Source organism: Haliotis rubra, unplaced genomic scaffold, assembly GCF_003918875.1.
Source record: "Haliotis rubra isolate DU_JTF1 unplaced genomic scaffold, ASM391887v1 Scf890, whole genome shotgun sequence".
NCBI classification, from domain to species: Eukaryota; Metazoa; Mollusca; class Gastropoda; order Lepetellida; family Haliotidae; genus Haliotis; species Haliotis rubra.
This window is the reverse complement of record NW_025767624.1, coordinates 251,003-275,629: the sequence shown is the minus strand read 5'-3', so window position 1 is coordinate 275,629 and position 24,627 is coordinate 251,003. Positions and strand designations below refer to the sequence as shown.

At 38.3% G+C, this 24,627-nt stretch overlaps 1 long non-coding RNA gene across 1 annotated transcript; it reads left to right on the top strand.

Annotated features, from left to right (window-relative positions):
• Positions 1-4,361: 4,361 nt before the first annotated feature.
• Positions 4,362-9,489, top strand: LOC124263625. Its single transcript, XR_006894897.1, has 2 exons — positions 4,362-4,792; positions 9,143-9,489. It is a non-coding gene; the product is annotated as an uncharacterized LOC124263625 (long non-coding RNA).
• Positions 9,490-24,627: the final 15,138 nt, after the last annotated feature.

Sequence of the window (24,627 nt, the reverse complement as noted above, 5' to 3'; positions counted from 1 at the left end):
TAATTTGTCTACGGTCAACTAGGGGCATAGAGTTAGTTTCCTTATATATCAAATCATGACTTGTTCCTCTAACTGCCCAGTTCCAGTTATCATACAGTTATATTACCACCGGTATGTTCCAGTTATCTTACAATTATATTACCACTGGTATGTTCAAGTTATTTTATGTGTTATATTTCCACCGGTATGTTCCAGAAATTTTTACAGTTATATTACCACCGGTATGTTCCAGTTATCTTACTGTTATATTAGCACCCGTATATTCCAGATATTTTACAGTTATATTACCACCGGTATGTTCCAGATATTTTACAGTTATATTACCACCGGTATGTTCCAGATATTTTACAGTTATATTTCCACCGGTATGTTCCAGATATTTTACAGTTATATTACCACCGGTATGTTCCAGATATTTTACAGTTATATTACCACCGGTATGTTCCAGATATTTTACAGTTATATTTCCACCGGTATGTTCCAGATATTTTACAGTTATATTTCCACCGGTATGTTCCAGATATTTTACAGTTATATTTCCACCGGTATGTTCCAGATATTTTACAGTTATATTTCCACCGGTATGTTCCAGATATTTTACAACGATATTACCACCGGTATGTTCCAGATATTTTACAACGATATTACCACCGGTATGTTCCAGATATTTTACAACGATCTTACCACCGGTATGTTCCAGATATTTTACAACGATATTACCACCGGTATGTTCCAGATATTTTACAACGATATTACTGTTACATTAATGCTACATTGCTGCTAATATTACTGTTTACGCGTTATGGTTTAAACATATTTTTATAATCTGGTTTGGTAAACAAGCAGAACTCTGCTTATATCAATACCTCACCAGTACATATATCATTTAAACAAATACACAAGAACTGGATACAAAAACCGACAAATTAAATCATATATGTGCGTTGTAGGTGCTTATAAACATTGAGCTTGCAGCTACACTTCATTAATTGATTGCATATAATTGTTAGTATAATTTGTCAAATCGTTTAGACTTATAGATGTATTGATGCAGGGACTCTATTATGTTCTTATTGACGTTGTTGTTTGCCGGAGGTATTCCGTATAACACAGTTTGGAGATTGTGGCCATTTACATAGAAGTAGGTATTATTTCTAATAGCAGTGTATAACTTACATGTAAAAAGATAATGAACAGTATCTTCATTGTGGTATCCACAAGCGCATCCAGGGTTGTTAGAAATGTGTCTATTTACTTTATCCGCATTCAAATCACTACAGCCGAGCTTAAGTCGACAGTGTACGATCTGACAGAATCGACTGCCATAATTTAGATCTAGATAATTATTTGATTCATCATTTTTAAGCAGAGATTTGAATTCACCGATTGAGTTAGCGAATACTAAATTATCAGGTAATGAATTCCAAATTTTAATTGTGTCAGGTAGGAACGACTTTTCATATATTTTAGTCCTACAATTTATTGTTTGTAACTTAAATTTATTACGGAGATTATATTGACTGTTTTCGGAGACAAAGTTAGGGACAAGGTCACAGAGGTAGTCAGGTGCGAGATCGTTATTCATCTTGTAAAAATGTATTATTTTAATGTCGCGCCTCCTCTCTTTTAATGGTTTAGACTTTGTTTCGATATATAACCTATGATGACTAGTGCCACGAACTGCATGCATGTTGTACGAAGTGCATCTAGATGTAACCGTTCAAGAATAAGACACTGATCATTTGTACAATTATCCCAGATATGACAACAATAGTCAAATATCGGCATCACAAACGATTTGTACATGGTTTCTAGCGTTTTTCTGGAGAGGCGATATTTATAACTTCGAAGACAATTTATCATGGGGCTAACTTTCTTAACAATATCTTCAATATGAGTTTTCCATCCACAATCACTCTGTAGAGTTATACCCAGGTGTTTATGACTTCCCACTTCTCGTATCAGCGTTTGGTTCATGTTCAAGGTCGGAATCGTGTCCTTTTTATGTTTACGAGAGAAATTGATTGTTTCGGTTTTATCAGGGTTGAAGGTAACTTGCCACTTGTCTGCCCAGCTAGAGATATGGTTTAAATCATCGTTCAGGCAGGATGCGGCAGTATCGTGATCATCTACAATTACGTAAAGTGAGGTGTCGTCAGCAAATAAACGTATGTGGCTTTTTATACCATCTACTAAATCATTTATGTATACAATAAAAAGTAAGGGTCCCAATACGGAACCTTGTGGGATGCCAGCAAGTACAGCTTTATAATCGGAACTGTATCCATTAATGACGACTTTTTGTGATCTGTTTTGTAAATAACTTTCAAACCAATTCAAAAGTGATCCACCAATGCCATAGCTTTTAAGTTTAGAAATGATGCCCTTATGCCATACCTTATCAAATGCCTTACTAATGTCACAAAACCAGCTCTGACCTCTTTACCTTCATCAAGTCCTTTCGCTATGAAATCATACAAATAAGTTAATTGGTTAGCGGTAGAGTCGCCTGGCATAAAACCCGATTGTAAATTGGTTAAAATATCATTGTCTCTAAAGAAATTAAATACATGTTTAAAAACACATTTTTCTAAAACTTTAGACAAACAGCTCGTAAGTGCGGCCGGTCTGTAATTGGAACATTCATTTACACTATTTTTTTTATGGAGGGGCATGACTGACGCTTCCTTCCAGACGGCTGGAAAAGTGAATTTTGAAGAGACATATAAAATAGTTTTGTTAATACGGGAGCTAAACTTTTCGCCATGACTTTCAGAAATCTATTTCCTATTCCATCTGATCCTGTAGCTTTTGGTGGATCGAGAGAGAGGAGAATATCTTGAACTTCATCAAGTGTAAGATTGACTACATTCAGTGAGTCTGTAGCAAGTTCAAAATTACATTGGGGAGGTCGTAAATCTGGATCTTCTATTGTAGACTGACTCACAAAGAAATCATTCAAAACATTTGCAATGTCTACGGGGTCGTCGTAGATAATGTCATTTGATATGATTGGTGGAAAGTAGTTACTTTCAGACTTTTGTTAATATATTGTTTTACCAAACGCCACCATGTTTTTGTACCCACCGAGGAATTTATCCTATCATCAATTTTTTAATCACATTTTCTTTTGGAAACGCGTGTTAAGTTGACAACTTTGTTTCTGACTAATCGGAAATTAGCCCAACACGATTTTTAGCTTTTTTATGAAAACGATTTCGCTTCCGTATTGCAGAACGGATTTCGCTATTCATCCATACGGGATCTTTAGCTCTAACATTGACCAGTCTGTTTGGTGTACTGATGTTTAATATGTACTTTATCTTTTCCGTTAGGATTTCTACTGCAGTGTCAGTGTTACCAGAGGAAAATATTTCTTTTTGATCAATTTCGTTAAGATGTCTTTGAACACACTCTTTATCCATAGATTTAAAATCGTACACAAGTCTTTTAATAACAACATCAGTTTTGGAAATTTTATCTTTTACCGTTACGAAAATTGGACAATGATCACTGCATATAGGATCGAGTACGCCTGAGCTAAGCACGCTATTTTCATCGGTAACAAAAATCAAATCAATTAAAGTGCTAGAGCTATGCGTAATTCGTGTTGGTGCATTTATGATCTGGTTTATCCCACACAAACGTTTTAGCGTTTCAATTTTAATGTTGCTTTCATTTTGAATATCTATATTAAAGTCACCGGCAATAACAGTGAACATGTTTAAATCAATCGCCATATCAATTGATTGAACAATCAAATCCCAATATTGTTCACTTTTGTCCGCGCGGTAAAATGTACCAATGAGATAATTTCTAGCTTTGCATTTAATTTTTACCCATAACGCTTCAAGACCCGCAATGTCTAAAGCTTCCATACTCTCTACACATAAGTATTCTTTGACATAAATGGCCACGCCGTCGCCTCGTGTTAAACGGTCTTTTCTAAATGGAATGTGAAAACCGGGAATTAGTATATCATTGCTATTAATATTATCATTCAGCCAGGTTTCTGTTAAACATATCACTTCAAAGTCTAAAAATTCTGCATGAATGATGTCAATTTTATCTTTAAGACTTCTGACATTGAGATGTATTATCTCTAGGTTTCTATCATTATTTGGTCCTGGGTTTGGGTGAATATATCCGCAACAAAGTAAAAGGATGGTGATAAATATGGAAATAGACGGTTGATACAAGCATCTAAAGTTAAAATAAAATATATAGACCTGAAGATTATATGCATTTCTTGCATGAAGTGTAACTGCAAAGCATCCCACTGCCTGCCTGTACTGCGTTATGTCAACAGACATGTAACATATGTATCTACAAAAGATTTAGAAAAGCCGAAAGTGGGATCACATTGTGAAACCAAAAGGTCATCAAGCACACGTGCACCCGAAATAAGATAATTGTGAAAATGTTTTGTTGAAAATTGGTCATGTTTTTCAAAGAAAGCTTTTACAAAATGAACACAAAAAGAAAGAAAAAATAATAAAATGATAATACTCATTGAGTTTTTAAAACAAAAAGAAGAAGAAGCCCCACGGGTTTGAATTACCAAATAAGTAAATCAATTAATTCAGGACCAGTCATTGAAAGTGGACATAAATATAAAAATATTGAATCAAAATTACATCAAGTCTAGCTCAGTCACTAGTGAAACACGCGTGTCATGAAAGACACGTTCTGCACGTGCGTTGCCTTCACATGTTGTACATTCCTAACAGGTTGTGACAGGTGTTTGAGCAATGGATAGTTGGATACCCCAACTTGTGATGCAAAGAATACTGTAAGTATTAGTTTTATAACAAGAAGTTTGTCATTTATGTGAATGATAGCAAGCGAACATGTCAATTTAGATAGATGACCCAAACTTGATTTAAGATAATAATCTGTTAATGAGAATTGCCTTAAGCTGTGTGAGATACTGTTTACTTTAAAATCAAACCGGTATTCTAGTCCTGTTTATGACTAAAACTGAATTGTAGCAATATCACAGGTGCCACCAGGCTGATCATCTTTGTCTGAATGTTGTAACAAAAATATGATATAGCAAGCACATTTCAAGGGCAATATTACACTCTGTGTGGAACATAACGATAAGCAAAAACAAGCATGTACAATGCTTTCAGGGAAACTATCAACTCTTCGTGTAATATATTAATCTAAATAAATATAAACTACATTCGGGGAAATTATTACACGCTAAATTTGTAAATTAATAACGTTAGAACCAATCAATGAGAGTGAGTATACATATAAAAATATTGAATCAAAACTATACTAAGTCTGGCGCAGTCGGTGGTGAAACAATCGAGTCATGAGAGACACGTTCTGCACGTGCGTTACGTTCACATGTTGTACATTTCATAACAGGTTGTGATCGGTGTTTGAGCAGTGGATAGTTGGATACCTCAACTTGTGATGCAAAGAAATACTATACGTATTAGTTTGTAACAATAAGTTGTCATATATGTGGGTGATAGTAAACGAAAATATCAATTTTGATAACTGATCCAATTTAATTTAAAATGATAATCTGTTAACTGAAAATGCAGACCCATATTCTAATCTTTTATATGAATACGACTATATTGTAGTAATCTAACAGGCACAAAGAGTCTGATCGTCAATATCTGAATGGTAATAAAGTATGATTCACATTTAATGGATAATATTACACACTCGGTATACTATAATAAGCAAGTATATATATATATATACTGCTTTTAAGGGAAAGTATCAGCCCTTTGTGTAATATACTAAGCTAAAGAAATAGAAATAAAATTCAGAGAGAATATTACACACGTTGTGAAATATAATGAGAAGCCAATCATATATAAATCACATTCAAAGGAATATACAGTGTACAGCACTTTTAGTGCAAGACAACAATTTCCCATAGTAAAGTATGCATGGGCTAGTTCGTCATTCGGATTATCAAATCTTTGGAGTAGGATATATTAATATATTATCAGGATATAACTTAGTGCGAGAAAAATGACAATAACTGACAATAAAGATATGTTGGCATTCACATGTTTATGTTTCTGCATGTTTGTATTTTACACACCATCTACTTGCAGACAGCGATTTGTCTGCACACATAATTATGGACTACATGATCCTCAGTGTACATTAAGTATGTACACACACAATGTTCTGCACATATATATAGGATGGGCATGTTTCGTACAAAAGGTCAATTCAGTCATGTTGATTAATAATGAGTCATTCAAGTGTTATGTTAGATATAACACAGCTTTATCAACAAAAAACCTGTAGATTCGGGAAGATGTTGAGATAAAACCTGTTTTGCCAATCAACAATTTTTGAAAAAGCATAGTATTATTGATGGTTTACATCATAACTTGTAGATTCCACAGCTTTTAGAATCTGCTGGTATGGAATATCCAACTATTCATGTTTGTAATAGATGACATAGATGTGTTAGCTGAGGGATGTAGTTGAAGGTTATCCCAAGCAACATGTTTATATACACATAGTATCATTGGTGGTTTGTATCAACAGTCACAACTTGTTGTTTCCACAGTATTTAGAGTCAGCTCGTACAGATTATCCCACTATTTATGTTTGTGGTGGGAGATCACATAGATGTGTTAGCTGAAGGATCCTGACTTAGGTTGATAAACATTTTCAGCCTGGTTTGCTCACACACATCGTGAAAATGAGAATTAGTCGCCACTTTCTTCAGGGTACCATCTTTCATCTTGATGAGAATAACCCCACCAGTGACCCAAGTGGATTCAACTCGTTTCTCTTGAAGCAGATTCCTTGCCTTTCTTGCTAAGAGTGCCCTGGTTTTTGTAAGATCTTCATTGACATACTAGTATATCTTAGATGACTTACTCCTGTTTATGGACTTGAGCTTGGATCTCTGGGCCAGGAGTTGCCGCTTTGTAGCGTTGCTAAGGAACATGATAATAATAGGCCTGGGTTGGGACTGGGGTGTGGGTGGGTACCTGGGGACTCTGTGGCTGATGTCTATATCTCGAGGTGATATGTCAACACCAATAGACTCGGCTAGCTCGAAGACCAGCTGATCGGTTTTCTCCCCCTCAGTTTCAGGGATTCCCCTTATTCGAACATTATTTCGCCTTGCATATTGCTCGGCCCGGTCAAGTTTATCAGACAAAGTTTCGATCATTTCATCTCTCTCTGTTACTTTGGATTTAAGTTCTTCGACATCACTTTCCAATTGTTTGTTTTTTCAACAAGAAGAGAGATCTCTTGTTTTATTGTAGGTTTTATGGCTTCCCCTACAGCAGAGCCTATCAGAGACAACACCTCCTCATTCTTGAGGGCCAGTAGCACCTGAGTAATGAATTGTCCAGCACCACTCTCATGTGACTGACCATCGTCCTGCATATCACTTGCCATAATATCGGAGGCTTGTTCAAAGTCTGAAAGTTCCGATGTGGATGAACTGGACAAATAACACAGTCTCTTATTTTCTGTATCCGGCGAAGTAAACACGTCTTCTCTGTTTCTTTTAATCGAGTTTGGTGTGCTTTCGCGTTATATAAGCTATAATGCCGTTAGCGCGCTGTTACATACGCTATATTACTGTTAGTGCGATGTTACATAAGCTGTTTTTTTTGTAAACTAATAGGCTGTTACGTAAGCTATATAATCGTTAATGCGCTTTTATGTAAGCTATTACTTTAAACGCGCTGTTATCAATGCTATATTACTGTTAACGTGCTATTATATGAGCTAAATTACTGTTCAAGCAATTTTGTGTAAGCTATATTACTGTTAATGGGCTGCTATGGTAGCTATATTACTGTAAACGTGCTATTATATGAGCTAAATTACTGTTCAAGCAATTTTGTGTAAGCTATATTACTGTTAATGTGCTGCTATGGTACCTATATTACTGTTAACGCACTTTTATGCAAGCTATATTACTGTTAATGTGCTGCTATGTTAGCTATATTACTGTTAACGTGCTATTATGTAAGCTATATTATTGTTAACACACTTTCATGTAAGCTATATTACTGTTAACGTGCTATTATATTGTAAGCTATATTATTGTTAAGACACTTTTATGTAAGCTATATTACTGTTAATGTGCTGCTATGTTAGCTATATTACTGTTAACGTGCTATTATATTGTAAGCTATATCATTGTTAACACACTTTCATGTAAGCTATATTACTGTTAATGTGCTGCTCTGTTAGCTATATTACTGTTAACGTGCTATTATGTAAGCTATATTATTGTTAACACACTTTCATGTAAGCTATATTACTGTTAACGTGCTATTATAGTGTAAGCTATATTTTTGTTAAGACACTTTTATGTAAGCTGTATTACTGTTAAGGTGCTGCTATGTTAGCTATATTACTGTTAACGCACTTTTATGAAAGCTATATTACTGTTAACGAGCTTTTATGCAAGCTATATTACTGTTAACGCTGTTATCAAAGCTATATACCTGTTAACGTGCTTTTACATAAGCTGTGTTATCGTAAACTAATAGGCTGTGACGTGAGCTATATAACTGTTAATTCGCTTTTATGCAAGTTATATTACTGTTGACGTGCTATTCTATGAGCTAAATTACTGTTAACGCACTTTTATGTAAGCTATATTACTGTTAGCGTTCTATTCTATGAGCTAAATTACTGTTAACGCACATTTATGTAAGCTATATCACTGTTAGCGTTCTATTCTATGAGCTAGATTACTGTTAACGCACTTTTATGTAAGCTATATTACTGTTAGCGTTCTATTCTATGAGCTAAATTACTGTTAATGCACATTTTTATGTAAACTATATTACTGTTAGCGTTCTATTCTATGAGCTAAATTACTGTTAACGCACATTTATGTAAGCTATATTACTGGTAATGTGCTGTTATATGAGCATATTACTGATATATCACTGCTATATTACAGTTATATTAGTGTCACATTAGTATAACATATTCAGTTTGATAAATGTCCCATTCATTAACTCACGAATCTGTTTTATTTGTCACACGTAATATTTCTTGTCACTGAGTGCAACCGAGACTGCAGTTATTGTTCTCAGAACAACATTGACTTTATCAGCAGCAACAAATGAAAGTAGATTACCGTTACAAAATGTTTTTGTGTTTTTTTCAGAGTACAAATGTGATTCCTTTGAATACTTTATCATGGCCGTCCCGCGTTCCAGAGCCCCTGTGTTTGTCGTGACAAAATGGAACAGACGTGGAGTTGTGACACCCCAACGGCATATGACGGTGACGTTACGCCACCACACCCCAACGGCATATGACGGTGACGTATCGCCACCACACCCCAACGGCATATGACGGCGCTCGCAGTATTTGTCAAAGATTTGTGTTAATGTTTTCCTGAAACAACTAACCCTCAATACATTCACTTCAAACACTAAGATTGGAACTATGTACCATGAGACGGGATTGTTTGGTTGAAATTCATGTAATAAAACGAGACACCTGATGGTTTACAAGTTTTACATTATCGGACAATAAAACAGCATTGCTGTGTGTGTTCATAAATGAAGCTCAGACACATTTATAAAACCATACGGACATTGTTTTAAAATGGTTATTATGGTCTATGTCTCATGCCCCGCCCCACCGTGAGCCCCAGAGGTGGAGGTGTCTGTATATCGGGCAGTGCAGTACATTCTATGTCTTCTTCAGTCCTGGAGTTCCCTGCAGTACGTTGTGAATAATGATGTACTAGTATTCAGAGCGCGCCACGACTGAGAGTAGGGTTCAGCCGCCGTACACACAGCAAGGTTCCAGCGGACAAGCAGATGGTGAAAGACCCCAACCGTCGGAGGAAACATTCCTGACGTAGTAGTCTAGTGCTGGTCGTGTACTCTGGTTCGGCTGAACAGCTGTCAGACACCTAGGTGTTTGGAAACACCGGGTTTAATATATCTACTTCCAGTATATATCGAGGCAATGCCGCTGTAATTAGTCACTGTCACTGTCGTTGAATTGGTCTGTGAGGTGAACACGTGTTAAGGTGTGAGTGAGTGAGTGAGAGAGTGTATCGCACGGAGAAAGTAAAGGCTATGTCAGGTGAACACGTGTTGAGGTGTGAGTGAATGAGTGTATCGCACGGAGAACGTAACGGCCCTGTGTGTAACTGAGACAACCCAGGACCACTGACAGGCAGGTATGTGGTTGATGATGATGATGTAAGACGGTACCCACATCTATTGATTAAACCATTGCCATACTCATTTCCATTTCCGAAGTCACTATAACGTGGTTCTGTGCCGACATATACCAAAAGTAAATAATCCAGATTATATTTCTTCGTACAAATGGGGTTGCAACGCTCATTGTCACTGCATACACCCTCTAAAAGAACATATCGAAAAATTGACAGATTCGAATGTGAGATAAATAGCATATGCGAACGTATACAGGATGCCCACTGTTCAGCTATAACATATATCCCGATGTGAACTCTTCAACTGCTAGTATTACCATAAGGACTCGGTGGGATGCTTTACCGTTATCGCTGGCTCCCCCGAGGTACAGTGTCCTCACTAATTAGTTCCAATAATGATTCTTGTGTTCTTGCCAGTCTGTACCATTCAAATGTTAGTTGTATACACATAGTATTTCCCCCTTGTTGCTAGTTAACAGTGTCCAGCTGTAATATTAATACACACTTCTGATTGTCTACAGGGAATAAACAAGTCAGTTATGAACAAATATATTCATCTTTTGGCAACTGATAGAACACAATAATGTGGTGACAACGTCCGTACTCGTGGACTGTACTTGTGGATACTTTCTTTTCGCAAATAGGACTTTTGTCTTTGCAGTTGAACTTTTCGTCCACGAATCACGCGACGTATATAGTCCGTTTGGCTCAAAATCGGACCGATGAATTGCAATCTAACTCGACTGACTGACTGAGTTTGGTTTTACGCCGCTTTTAGCAATATTCCAGCAACATCACGGCGGGGGGACACCAGATATGGGCTTCACACATTGTACCCAAGTGGGGATTCGAACCCGGGTCTTCGGCGTGACGAGCCAACGCTTTAACCATTAGGCTACCCCACCGCCCCCAATCTATCTCGGAAACTACTGAACATATAGTACTCATTGAAACACTGATCATCATCAAAACATCAGACCAACTCTGTGATCTTTTTTGCAGAATTTATGTCTTAAAAATGAAATAAGTTGTTGAACAAACTATCATTAAAATCTTGACACAGTTCACTATTTGTTACGAGGGAGGGGTGCAAAGAGAGGAACAGCCAGGTGTGTGAGAAATGATGGAGACGGCACAGCACGGGTTAATGAATCAATGACTTTGTCGGCACTTGTGCACGTGCTTCACTTACACCTGGCTGTTCCTCCCTTTGCAGTCCTCCTTCGTAACAAATAGTGAACTGTGTCCAAATTTTAATGATAGTTTGTTAAACAACTTTTCTATTTTTAGGTCATAAGCCTTATGGAATCTGGTCAAACTCAGCGGCAGGTTGCTGCCCGGGTTACTGTGAGGCAGAGTGCTATTGGTAGACTGTGACAGATTTCAAGCCAATGGATCCGTGGAATATGCACGTCGACCACGTCTCACCAGAGTCACAACAGTCCGAGATGATAGGCACACGATTAACACGGTGTTACGTAACACATTCCTTAACGAAGAAGATCTTCAGACAGAACACTTCAATGTTAACAATGTAAGGGTATCCAGGAGCACCGTTTAAGGACAGCTGGACTCCGCTGTAACACCACGTCACAGGGAGGCGCGTTTGAGTTAGACATCATATGCCTAGCTGGCCCCTGGAATCAGCGCCTATGGTATCGTGTGCTCTTCACAGATGAAAGCAGATTCAATTTGTCCTTCCATGATGGTCGGCAGAGGGTTTATCGTCGCAATGAAGAGCGAATCATAGATGCAACTGTGGCCACGCATAACCGATTTGGCAGGGATCGGTCATGGTTTGGACAGGGATAGACTAACAACTAGTCTCTGAAATGAACATATTTTACTGAAAAAAGTTCATAGTAAAAGAAAATATAATATAATGAAAAGGAGCCCTGAGACTTTCTTCATTTTCAGACCTGAAGCTGAGACAATCTAGACTTGTCACATTTTCTAGACTTGCGTGGGTATGGGTTTTCTTGGATACATTTGCTTCAGGGTCTGTACTACAGACTAGGACAGGGATAACTCCTACTGGACGTACTCCACTGCACGTGGCCGATGATAATCATACCGGACAGCGTTATCGGGACGAGATTCTGGCTCCTATGGCAGTACCATTCCTGCACGCTATGCATGTTTTTATGGCCGACCCTCTTTACTGCAACACGACAATGCTAGGGTTCATAGGGCCAGGTTTGTCACGGCATTCCTTAGGCAGCAGGGTGTACGACGGACGGAGTGGCCAGCATGCTCGCCAGACCTCAACCCAATCGAACATGTCTGGGATGACCTCGGGCGATGTGTGTACACACGTCACCCAGCACCAGTGGATCTCCGGGGACTCCGCAGAGCTCTAGTAGAGGAATGGTGTGCGATTCCGCAAACTTTTTGTCTGTGCATGTATGTCACGATGTGTCACGGTTGTCAGCCCATTAAAGATTATAATGACAGTAATAGTTCTAGTATTTCTGAGAAACCTTTCTTCACATGTGCTATATATCATTTGACCCTTTATTAATGGGTGATATAAGATGCACTCTTCTGCACGGAAACATTCTTCTAATGTTTGCCTATGTTGTCGTCAATCCTCAAGACACGACAAAACATAGGTCCATAAGTAATGAAATGTTTTATCATTCAGAGACGCACACAGCTGTGATCCATAGACGATCTAATTCAGCCACGAAGGTTCTGTATGTTCAGCTCTTGTATTAATTTACAAGAACTTAAGGTAATCTGAAGATTTGCCGGGTTGGTGAGAACCATGATGAAGGAAGCCGTACATTATTTAGGCGCTGTGCGACCATCATCAGGTATTAGGTAGGACGAGATGGCAATGCGACCCTCTCTGTTTCAGCGCCGTGTAGTTCAGCGTGGCTTCTGTACCTCTCATCAGAGGTAACACTGATCCACGGACTGGGGGCCGTGATGTGTGCCGCTGCTTCAGCAGGCAGATCTGAAGCCTTGTTGATGCACTATAGTGATGATCGGGTAGGTGTTGATGTCTCACAGCTTCAGTTTCTTCTACAGTATCTGTATACTTCAGTATACTAAAAAAAGCCAAGGCTATGTTTTCAACAACGTACACTTTGGGAATGTTTATCATGCAAGGCTCAAGGCCCTGATTGATTTGAGAATGTATCACTTGTTGGCCCAGGCAATACATTCCGACTCTTGAATTGATGTCTCAGATCTGGGAGGCACGCTGGAGACACATGTGACGTTCATTATATTTCACTGAGTTGACTGTGCTGGTGACACATGTGACGTTCATTATATTGCACTGAGTTGACTGTGCTGGAGACACATGTGACGTTCATTATATTGCACTGAGTTGACTGTGCTGGTGACACATGTGACGTTCATTATATTACACTGAGTTCACTGTGCTGGTGACACATGTGACGTTCATTATATTACACTGAGTTGACTGTGCTGGTGACACATGTGACGTTCATTATATTACACTGAGTTGACTGTGCTGGTGACACATGTGACGTTCATTATATTACACTGAGTTGACTGTGCTGGTGACACATGTGACGTTCATTATATTACACTGAGTTGACTGTGCTGGTGACACATGTGACGTTCATTATATTACACTTAGTTGGCTGTGTTGGTTACACATGTGACGTTCATTATATTACACTGAGTTGACTGTGCTGGTGACACATGTGACGTTCATTATATTGCACTGAGTTGACTGTGCTGGTGGGGTCACAGATGTGACGTGACACACTGTGACGTTCATTATATTACACTGAGTTGACTGTGCTGGTGACACATGTGACGTTCATTATATTACACTGAGTTGACTGTGCTGGTGACACATGTGACGTTCATTATATTACACTGAGTTGACTGTGCTGGTGACGTTCATTATATTACACTGACGTTCATTATATTACACTGAGTTGACTGTGCTGGTGACACATGTGACGTTCATTATATTACACTGAGTTACTGTGCTGGTGACATTGACGTTCATTATATTACACTGAGTTGACTGTGCTGGTGACACATGTGACGTTCATTATATTACACTGAGTTGACTGTGCTGGTGACACATGCTGGTGACACATGTGACGTTCATTATATTACACTGAGTTGACTGTGCTGGTGATGTGACGTTCATTATATTACACTGAGTTGACTGGTGAGTTTCATTATATATTACACTGAGTTGACTGAGCTGGTGACACATGTGACGTTCATTATATATACACTGAGTTGACTGTGCTGGTGACACATGTGACGTTCATTATATTTCACTTGACTGTTGGTGACACATGTGACGTTCATTATATTACACTGGTTGACTGTGCTGGTGACACATGTGACGTTCATTATATTCTTGACACTGAGTTGACTGTGCTGGTGATACATGTGACGTTCATTATATTGACTGTGCTGGTGACACATGTGAGTTCATTATATTACACTGTTGCTGGTGCTGGTGACACATGTGACGTTCATTATATTGCACTGAGTTGACTGAGCTGGTGACACATGTGACGTTCATTATATTACACTGAGTTGACTGACTGTGACGTTCATTATATTACACTTAGTGACTGTGCTGGTGACACATGTGACGTTCATTATATTACACCGAGTTGACTGTGCTGTGTGACACATGTGACGTTCATTATATTACACTGAGTTGACTGTACTGGTGACACATGTGACGTTCATTATCAATACTCTGAGTTGATGCTGTTCATTATATTACACTGAGTTGACTGAGCTGGTGGTGAGACATGTGACGTTCATTATATTACACTGAGTTGACTGTGCTGGTGACACATGTGACGTTCATTATATTACACTGTTGATGGTGACATAATTATATTACTCTGAGTTGACTGTGCTGGTGAGTGACGTTCATTATATTACACTGGTGACTGTGCTGGTGACACATGTGACGTTCATTATATTACACTGATTATTGACTGTGCTGGTGATGTGACGTTCATTATATTGCACTGAGTTGACTGTGCTGGTGACACGTTCATTATATTACACTGAGTTGACTGTGCTGGTGACACATGTGACGTTCATTATATTACACTGAGTTGACTGTGCTGGTGACACATGTGACGTTCATTATATTACACTGAGTTGACTGTGCTGGTGACACATGTGACGTTCATTATATTGCACTGAGTTGACTGTGCTGGTGACACATGCGTGGTGACACATGTGACGTTCATTATATTACACTGAGGTGACTGACTGTGCTGTGACAGCTGGTGACACTGGTGACACATGTGACGTTCATTATATTACACTGAGTTGACTGAGCTGGTGAGACATGTGACGTTCATTATATTACACTGAGTTGACTGTGCTGGTGACACATGTGACGTTCAGTTTATAGCACTGAGGTGACTGAGCTGGTGACAGATGTCGTTATATTGCACTGAGTTGACTGTGCTGGTGACACATGTGACGTATATTATACTGCACTGAGTTGACTGAGCTGGTGACAGATGTGACGTTCATTATATTGCACTGAGTTGACTGTGCTGGTGACACATCTGACGTTCATTATATTGCACTGAGGTGACGGAGCTGGTGACACATGTGACGTTCATTATATTACACTGAGTTGACTGTGCTGGTGACACATGTGACGTTCATTATATTGCTCTGAGGTGACTGAGCTGGTGACAGATGTCGTTATATTGCACTGAGATGACTGAGCTGTTGACACATGCCATTGTATTACCCTCTGTGTAGATAGACCATGCTCTAGTTTACCTCAAAATCCTATGACATGCAGAGATAGCCGGCTCGGCTGTTGTAAATATTGCTCTACATAAAGAGAATTCGAATGTGATATTTAGTTTATGAAAGCTAAAGAACAATTCATCTGAGAGGTAAACCCTTGCGTAGTTCATAATGACATTTGTAATGGAGGATTTGGGGCCTGTACGGAATCTCTACATCAGAAATAGACTGTTTTACGGTAAGACCGATATAATGTTAAGTTGGTCAAAGTCATATCATTGCTGAATTCCACTGGAGCGATGGAAGGAGAAGTCCCAGGTTTGACTGTATGGACCTGTGTTGGTGTGGCATGGACTACGCTCAATACTGCCATATACACCCCTGAAAATAGTATTCTGAAATAGAGATGCATTGGCAAAGAAAAGAAAAACTACGCATCCGTTGACTATTTTTAAAGAAGTTTAATTTTGAAATTCATTAGTCTTCCTGCCTTACGATTGACGTGCCTATAAGTGATCTCTCTCTCTTCGATTTTAGAAAACGAAGAAATAGGCAGGCAGGAAATAAATGTGGTAATCATGGCGATACCCTTCTAGAACTCCCCGCGGCACAATGAGTCTTGTCATTTATGTACATTTGTTCTGGGATTTTCGTGATGCGGATACAATTTTCACCCGCATCGGTTTTGAAAAAAAGCTGGCAGGAATCAGAAGGTGCTGTGTTGATTACAGACAAGAAGTTCACTATCTGACCTCCACAATGAACGAAGCTGGCAGATTTAATTGAAGTGTTGAATGGATTCACTGTGACTAAATGGTGTATTGTGGGAAGGTTCTAATGCGGCGGACGTTTCACCGTCAGTGTCTTGCAGTCAAGTGTTTTGAGGAGGTAATGCCGCTATAAAGTTCAGTTGGTATTTGAACCTGCTCAAGACGTATATATGTTACAGTCAATCTGTGTGATCAGTCATTTCACGTAATGACTAAATGAATCATTGGCATGAGTTTCTCAACATCACCACACTGCAGTATCTCACACCTGAAAATAAATATGAGAAATTTAAAAACAATTACTTGAGAAAATCAACAAATAATTGCATGTCATGAACAATACAAAGTGAGCCTAATTAGCCTTAACTTGGTACTTCCTTCGATAGTAGGTAGTATCCATGTCTGTTCTTTGTTCCACCAGTTCCTGCTGCTGCTTTAACATCAGCATTATTGAGAAATATGCCTCCTTTGGAATTAAAACTCTCTTGCAAACTTCATATTTCTTGTAAAGCTCTGCTTTAAACTGAATTTCATAAGATTCTGCCATGATGACATCATGTAATGGTTGTAACAGAATGATTTGTGACAAAAGCCAGAAACAATGCTGGTTTTATTGAAATAATTATCTGATCCTCTGAGCACGTCACTCGATGTCATGTCACTTGTGTGAAGTCACTTGGGGGAAGCCATGTAGTTGTACTTGTAGTAATGTTTTGACAACCACAAAATGCACAAGCAAAGATTTGTGACACAAGACAGAAATAATATCGCCCCCCCCCCTAAAAATCCAAAAACAACCCCCCAAAAACAAAAACAAAAAAAACGAACAAACAGTGATTATAGACTGCATTTATTTACAGTAAGTAAAAACCTTTGAAGCGAACAGATGTGTCCATTAGACAATGAAAGCATTGTCATTGTGTGTTGTACACAAATTGCCTGATTTGCAAAATCTTCAGTCAGGCATTGTGTGTAAAAGAATGCTATAACTATTAGTCATTTCCTGTGTAATAACTGGAATTTTCAGTCATTACACGTATTACCTAGTGCTCACATACACTTCACGAAATGACTGATGCTTTTAGTCATTACTCGAAATTACTGATTACACAGATTGACTGTAACATATGTATATTCCGATCTGATCAACATGTCGGTTGTGAGAACCTAGGAGGAACAACTCCTGCCCCGAGAAACGATACAGTCCGTGAACAACACCAGCTGATACACTTGGTCAATTCGATAGTTTAGGATCATGCATCGTTTTGCAAAAGACATATTGCTCACTGCCCACCTAGGTTCATGTAGACCACGTGTCGTCTTACAAAAGACATGGTGCTCGCTGCCAATCGAAGTACATGTAAATCACGTGTTGTCTTACAAAAGACATATTGCTCGCTGCCCACCTAGGTTCATGCATACCACGTGTCGTCTTACAAAAGTCATATTGCTCGCTGCCTACCGAAGTACATGTAAACCACGTGTCGTTTTACAAAACACATAATGCTTGATGTCTTGAGAATTATTGTAGACCACGTGTCGTATGTGCGGGACCTAAACTGAAACAACATTTGTTTTGTAGTATCACATTCTCTTCCCACAGAGGGTACTTGTCATATCTTCCTACGAACCTCTCATCTTATACGGCCATATTCCCCGGTCCTCGTAAAATTCCCTAGCGGCAAAAAATCACAACACGAATTATCTCCCTTCTTTCTATCCAATCAGAACACGTGTTACATCGACTTAGATTCAACTTGACTAATACAAGCAAATGTGGGGCCACAAATATTCCTCCTCTGCCGGGGAATTGTGTTGATGTGACACACGAAACATTTAATGGTTAGCTTGTCCGTTGTCAACGAGGCCGATGGAGACGCCATTGATCCGCTATTACATGACGGAGTTGTCACGAAGAAACGTTTGCGCATCGCGCAGGGGAAGAGATTCTAGTTTTCCCGAAGCATATGGGAATTACCGAGACCTTGCGAATGATCACTTTCGAAACAACGTCGCTGATTGCATAACTAAATCTGATTGCAACCAATCACGAATCCTAAACACTCGCACCATGAAAGGGCCGTATTAGAACAGAGGTTCGTAGGACGATATGACAAGTAACCTCTGTGGGAAGATAATGGTAGTATCATCGTCGTGTTCAACAATGAATGGAAGTGAAGATACCTTAAGGGGCATGATTCCCTGAGTGATACAAAATCTTTTTTCATGACTGGTGTGTTTGTTTAACGGTGCACCAAACATAATAGTGTTATTTGTGTGTTGCATACCATGGCACATTTGTGTGCCACATCCGTTCACATCACTGTATACGTCGCAGGGTCTGGCCATGTACCAGGCAAATATTTAGAAGACGGAGTTCCTTTATTTGTCTGTAACGAGCATGAACAACACTAGCAAATGCTGATATCTGTCGGCCATCATAGTTGGGGGACAGGGGGCAGCTGAATCACTGCATAATGTACGATACATACAATATCGGTTTAAGTAAACTAGTACAAAGCTTACAACCACTCTTGTGCTACACTTGATAGGACATCAGAATGAAGTGATAACATACTGACGTCACACATATGGCACGAGATCTTGTTGTAATGACCTTATGACATGAAATATACACAATGTATCACCCATATCATGAAACAACATCAGTGTCATATAATTATATCATATGTGCACATATCACTTTTGCCTAGCAGCCATTGTTTCTGTATTTCGTCGTCTGTGACGTCATTAAACAACTGAACTTGACGTCAATGAAGAGGGCCGTCACACTTGCTTACCTTTTATCTCACAAACGTACATGAATAAATGAATAATAATTACACTCTAACAAGTGTGTCATACGACCTATACGAAACTCGAGCAAAACTCGTGCTCTCGCTCGGGCAATACAAAATTTCACACTCGTTTCGTATAATTCGTATGACACACTTTCTCGTGTAATAATCTCTATTTATGTCTTTCACGTTGTCCTACACGCTATACCAGTGTAATGTTGTGTTAGTAACAGTGGGATATTTACATTATGCATTATGCTCATCAACAGTCGAGGATTTATTAATTTGAGTACCTGATTGGTAATTAAACAACACATTCGATAGGTATTGCAATGTTTACGATTAAATTTCGACGTGATCATACGGCTCCCTTGAGAAGGGCAACTCATAGAATCTATAGCATGTCTATATCCGTGTTTACTTGAGTGTTGGAGTTGATTCGTTCTGTTATTCCAGCATGGGTCCATGAATGAGGAGTTCATGAAGTACATTCAAACAACATTATTACAATATTACATCAAAATTAGCACTAGCATTAATTGTTGTTAATATTATGAACACTTATGTACTTAGACGAATATCGAGACATGTATTAGTCAAACAGACAGCCAGACAGACACTTTATTCGGTAATATACGGCCTTATGGCCCATTTTACAATTAATATATAATGTATTTAATGTCACGTGAGCACAAATTGAAGTAATTATCTAGCAATAAATATATGTTTTAACAATGTTGCAACTGCATGTATAACAAGAGGATTGTGAGAGTTTAATAAATTTACCATTAACATATTGTTTTTATGGACATGTTTAATATGTGGAAGATATTTCTCACTCGGATCTTTATATTTATCACAAACTAATATACATGGAATTCATCTTCAATAAAACCCAATTTACAGTTTGCACATTTAATTTGATCAATATAGTCCTGTTCATGCATTCTAGAAAAATTGACATTAATATTGTGTAGGGAAAGTATAAATTTACACATAGCTCTTATCAAATGCTTATTTTCTAATGATGTCAAATATTTCTCTGGTTCTATAGCAGACTTAATCGAATTATAATGACATAAAAAGGATGAAGATGAAATACTATTGTGCCAGTTTTGATAATACATATCTTGTAATCTTTATTTTAATAAAAATAGAAATAACTCTTCGTCACCAAAGTCTTGCGCAATCCAAACAAAAGAATCTAATATTTGAAACCCAATTACAACTGGTCTAACCATTATCATCAAGAGTTTTTAATCAATTATAGCATTGATAAGTATATCGTTGTCGTTCCATCTTTAGTAATTTACACCAATATTTAACCACACTAACTTGGCCGAGAATGAAGAGGATAACGCCCTGTATCGCCTAAAATGGCCTTATTTGAAGCAAACATCCCAACCCGTAAAACGCGTTTAAAATTAGATGATTGGACTTTTTCTATTGCCTCATTATATTTTGTGCCCCTTATATCTGCACCATATAACAAAATCGGTACAATGTTACCATCAAAAATAGAACATGCTGTAGAAAATGGAACATTTACAAGTTTTTTTAAAATGTATATACTGAAATAACAGCTTTAGATGCTTGACATGCTAATTGTTTACAAGATTCTGACCATGATACTCTAGAAGATATAACTAGTCCTAAATACTTATAATATGTCTTAATTTGTAAGGGAACATTGTCATATACCCAGTGTTCATGTTTAGCAATTTTGCCTCCACTTCTGAATACAATGACATTTGTTTTTTGAAAGTTGACTTCTAAACCCCATTTATCGGAAAAGGGAGACAGTACATTTAATTGTTTCTGCAGGCCATTAACAGTATATGAAAACTTGACAACATCATCAGCAAAAGGAAGTAACATTAAATCAACAATATCCCGTGTCACAAGTACACCATAACTACACTCATTATGTACTTCTGTTACAAGTTCATTTATGAAAAAGATAAATATAGCTGGGCTTAACATGCAACCCTGTCTCACACCACTAGAAGTGGAAAACCTTTCAGTTCTAGCAGATGAATAGTATAGTATACAATATCGAGACATGTATTAGTCAGTGTAGGAGCGTTGCTGCCAACAGTACTTGAAGTCCTGGACAATTTATTTGTTAAGATTATATGAAACCTTCCTGCTTGTAAATACAATGGATAAGATAATGAATCGCAAGCTGGATTTAGACATGGATATAGGCTCATAGCACTGTTGACAACATGTTAGTATTACAAAGAATAATGCGAAGATATTTGAATTCAAAAGGAGGAATGGTCTATGCCCTATTTGCAGATTGTGCGAAGGCCTTTGGTTCGGTTCAATGAAACAACATTTTGTCCTTATTTTAATGCCGTGGTCTTAGTAACAAAATGAGTAACTTCTGTCTAATATGTATGAGAACGTGAAGGCATGTGTTAAAAATAATCAAGAATTTTCGGAAACGTTCGAATTACAACTTGGTGTAGGGCAAGGATGTATACTTAGTCCATTCCTGTTTTCGTTCTTCATCAATCAGCTTGCTGTTCAAATCGAAACTAATTGTTCAATTGGTATACAACCTCATCCAGAAATAGTCAAATTTTTCCTTCGGTTGTTGGCAGACGACGTTGAGATGTTTTCAAGCACCGTTAGTGACCTCCAAAATCAAATAAATGAACAATACTGCCATAAATGGAAATTGACAGTAAATAGACAGAAAACAAAAATCGGTGTCTTTAAGAAGTAATGTAAAATTTCTAGAAAAGAAAAGTGATTACTTAAGGGTATACATCTAGACTGTGTTAGCTATATAAATATCTGGGATTGTATTTTACCAATGGTTTGTCTTGGACCATGCATGTCAAATATGCTTCGCTCCAAGCCCAAAAAGCGCTTATGGGTATTATGAAGACAATAAGTACTCTTGGAGAATCAAATTACAACCCCTTTTTTAAGTTTGTTGATGCAACAAAAACCTTATTTTGATCTGGGGATTGGTAGACTTTCATCAAATGGAAAAATACATTTGTGTGCACGCAGAAATATCTTAGTGTCAAATTGAATACAGTTAACGCAATGGTTTACGGTGAATTTGGCAGATGGCTTCGGAAACGTTTGGAATGCACAATATGTAGAATCTCATACATCATTCATGCAGTCGTTAACTATAACACTTAAAAACATATATCTTCAAATATGATGTGAGAAAATATCTTTGTCAAGTAAATTTTTGTATTATTCAAAATTTAAAAATGATCTGTTCAATGAAGTATACTTCAGTATATACTGATTTATTGATTGAAAGCGGCAGATATGAAAATGATTAATATAAAAAAGATGAAATATGTACACTTTGTAATTTGAATGAAATTGAAGACGAGTATCGCTTTCTTCTCATCTGTCCATCGTATTAATCGATACGTTGTATATATATTTAAGGTATTACTTTGTCCATCCAAGTATTATAAAATTCTCTTCTCTTACAAGCAGTTAACATATAATTATATTACAAAATCTTGCCATGTTTAATCACAATGCAATGTTGTATAGCACTGTTGTATAGCACTAAGGCCTGTGGCCTCTTCAGTACGACATAGAGATTGATTGATTGAAATGCCAATTTACCATCGCTTTATTTGTGATGGAAACACCACTGCCATCACTGGGTTTCCATGTTACAATATTTCGATATGAGAAACAAAAATGATATGGCATATATTTCTGTTTGACTCCAGTAAAGAGAGGTAGAAACTGTATTCATCAGTAACAGTGAAGCTACAGGTTCAATGTACAAACAAAGTAAGGATATATGTGGGTGAATGTTGAAAAAAGTGCACGTAATGTGGAAAATTATATTGTTGTTGAAGAATCGGTGAGTTGGGCTTTTTCTTGAGAAATAATGTTTTTTGTCTTCCTTCCAACCCTTGTAGCGTTTCCCCACTAGGGGCGACGGCAGCCAGCATTTACAATTCATTAATCTGCTTCCGACTTGATATTTCGTTGTTTCTTATCATCATGTTTTTGGTGTTATTATGTGTAGTCATATCTCTGACAATAAACTGGCAATCTGATGATATTGTCTGGATGACAAGGCAACTTCTGAGCAAATTCTCTACTTTGAACAGACAAATAATCAATACCTAGCCACTGCGATAAAGGCCATTATCTACGAATTGGATATATTTTAAACATCTTCGTCTACAGCGTTATTTTCATCAAAGCCATCAATTTGTTGATCTCTGTAGCAAGCAATTCCAGTGTAGATGTTCCACAGATGAGAGAGACGAAGATGTTCACTAGTACGTAGGTAATTATTGCCAATATTTATGATCCCTTTACTAACCTAGGATGTCCACTTATAGAACTCCCCTGTTTATCATCCTTGAGACATAAAAACATATCGCAGCGAGGGTAAACAAGAATGGATTACTTGTGTGAATCTTTTTTTGCCAATATACATATGACGGTCGGAAAAAAAGAAATGAACTTCAAATCAAGACAGGCCCACTTGACTCTAGCCGACACGCCCAACTGACTACAACCCACATGACACGAGCACCTGACTACAGCCGGCATGGCACGCCCACTTGACTACAGCCCACATGACACGCCCACCTGACTACAGCCCACATGACACGCCCACCTGACTACAGCCCACATGACACGCCCACCTGACTACAGCCCTCATGACACGCCCACCTGACTACACCTGACTACAGCCCACATGACACGCCCACATGACACGCCCACCTGACTAGAGCCAACATGACACGCCCACCTGACTACAGCCCTCATGACACGCCCACATGACTACAGTCCACATGACACGCCCACCTGACTACAGCCCACATGACACGCCCACCTGACTACAGCCCACATTATCCGCCCACCTGACAACAGCCCTCATGACACGCCCACCTGACTCTAATCCACGTGACACACCCACCTGACTAAAGCCCACATGACACCGCAACCTGACTACTGCCCACATGACACGCCTCCCTGACTCCAGCCAACATGACACGCCCACCTGACTACAGTCCACATGGCACGCCCACCTGACTACAGCCCACATGACACGTCCACCTCACTCTAATCCACATGACAAGCCCGCCTGACTACAGCTCACATGACACGCCCACCTGACTACAGCCCACAT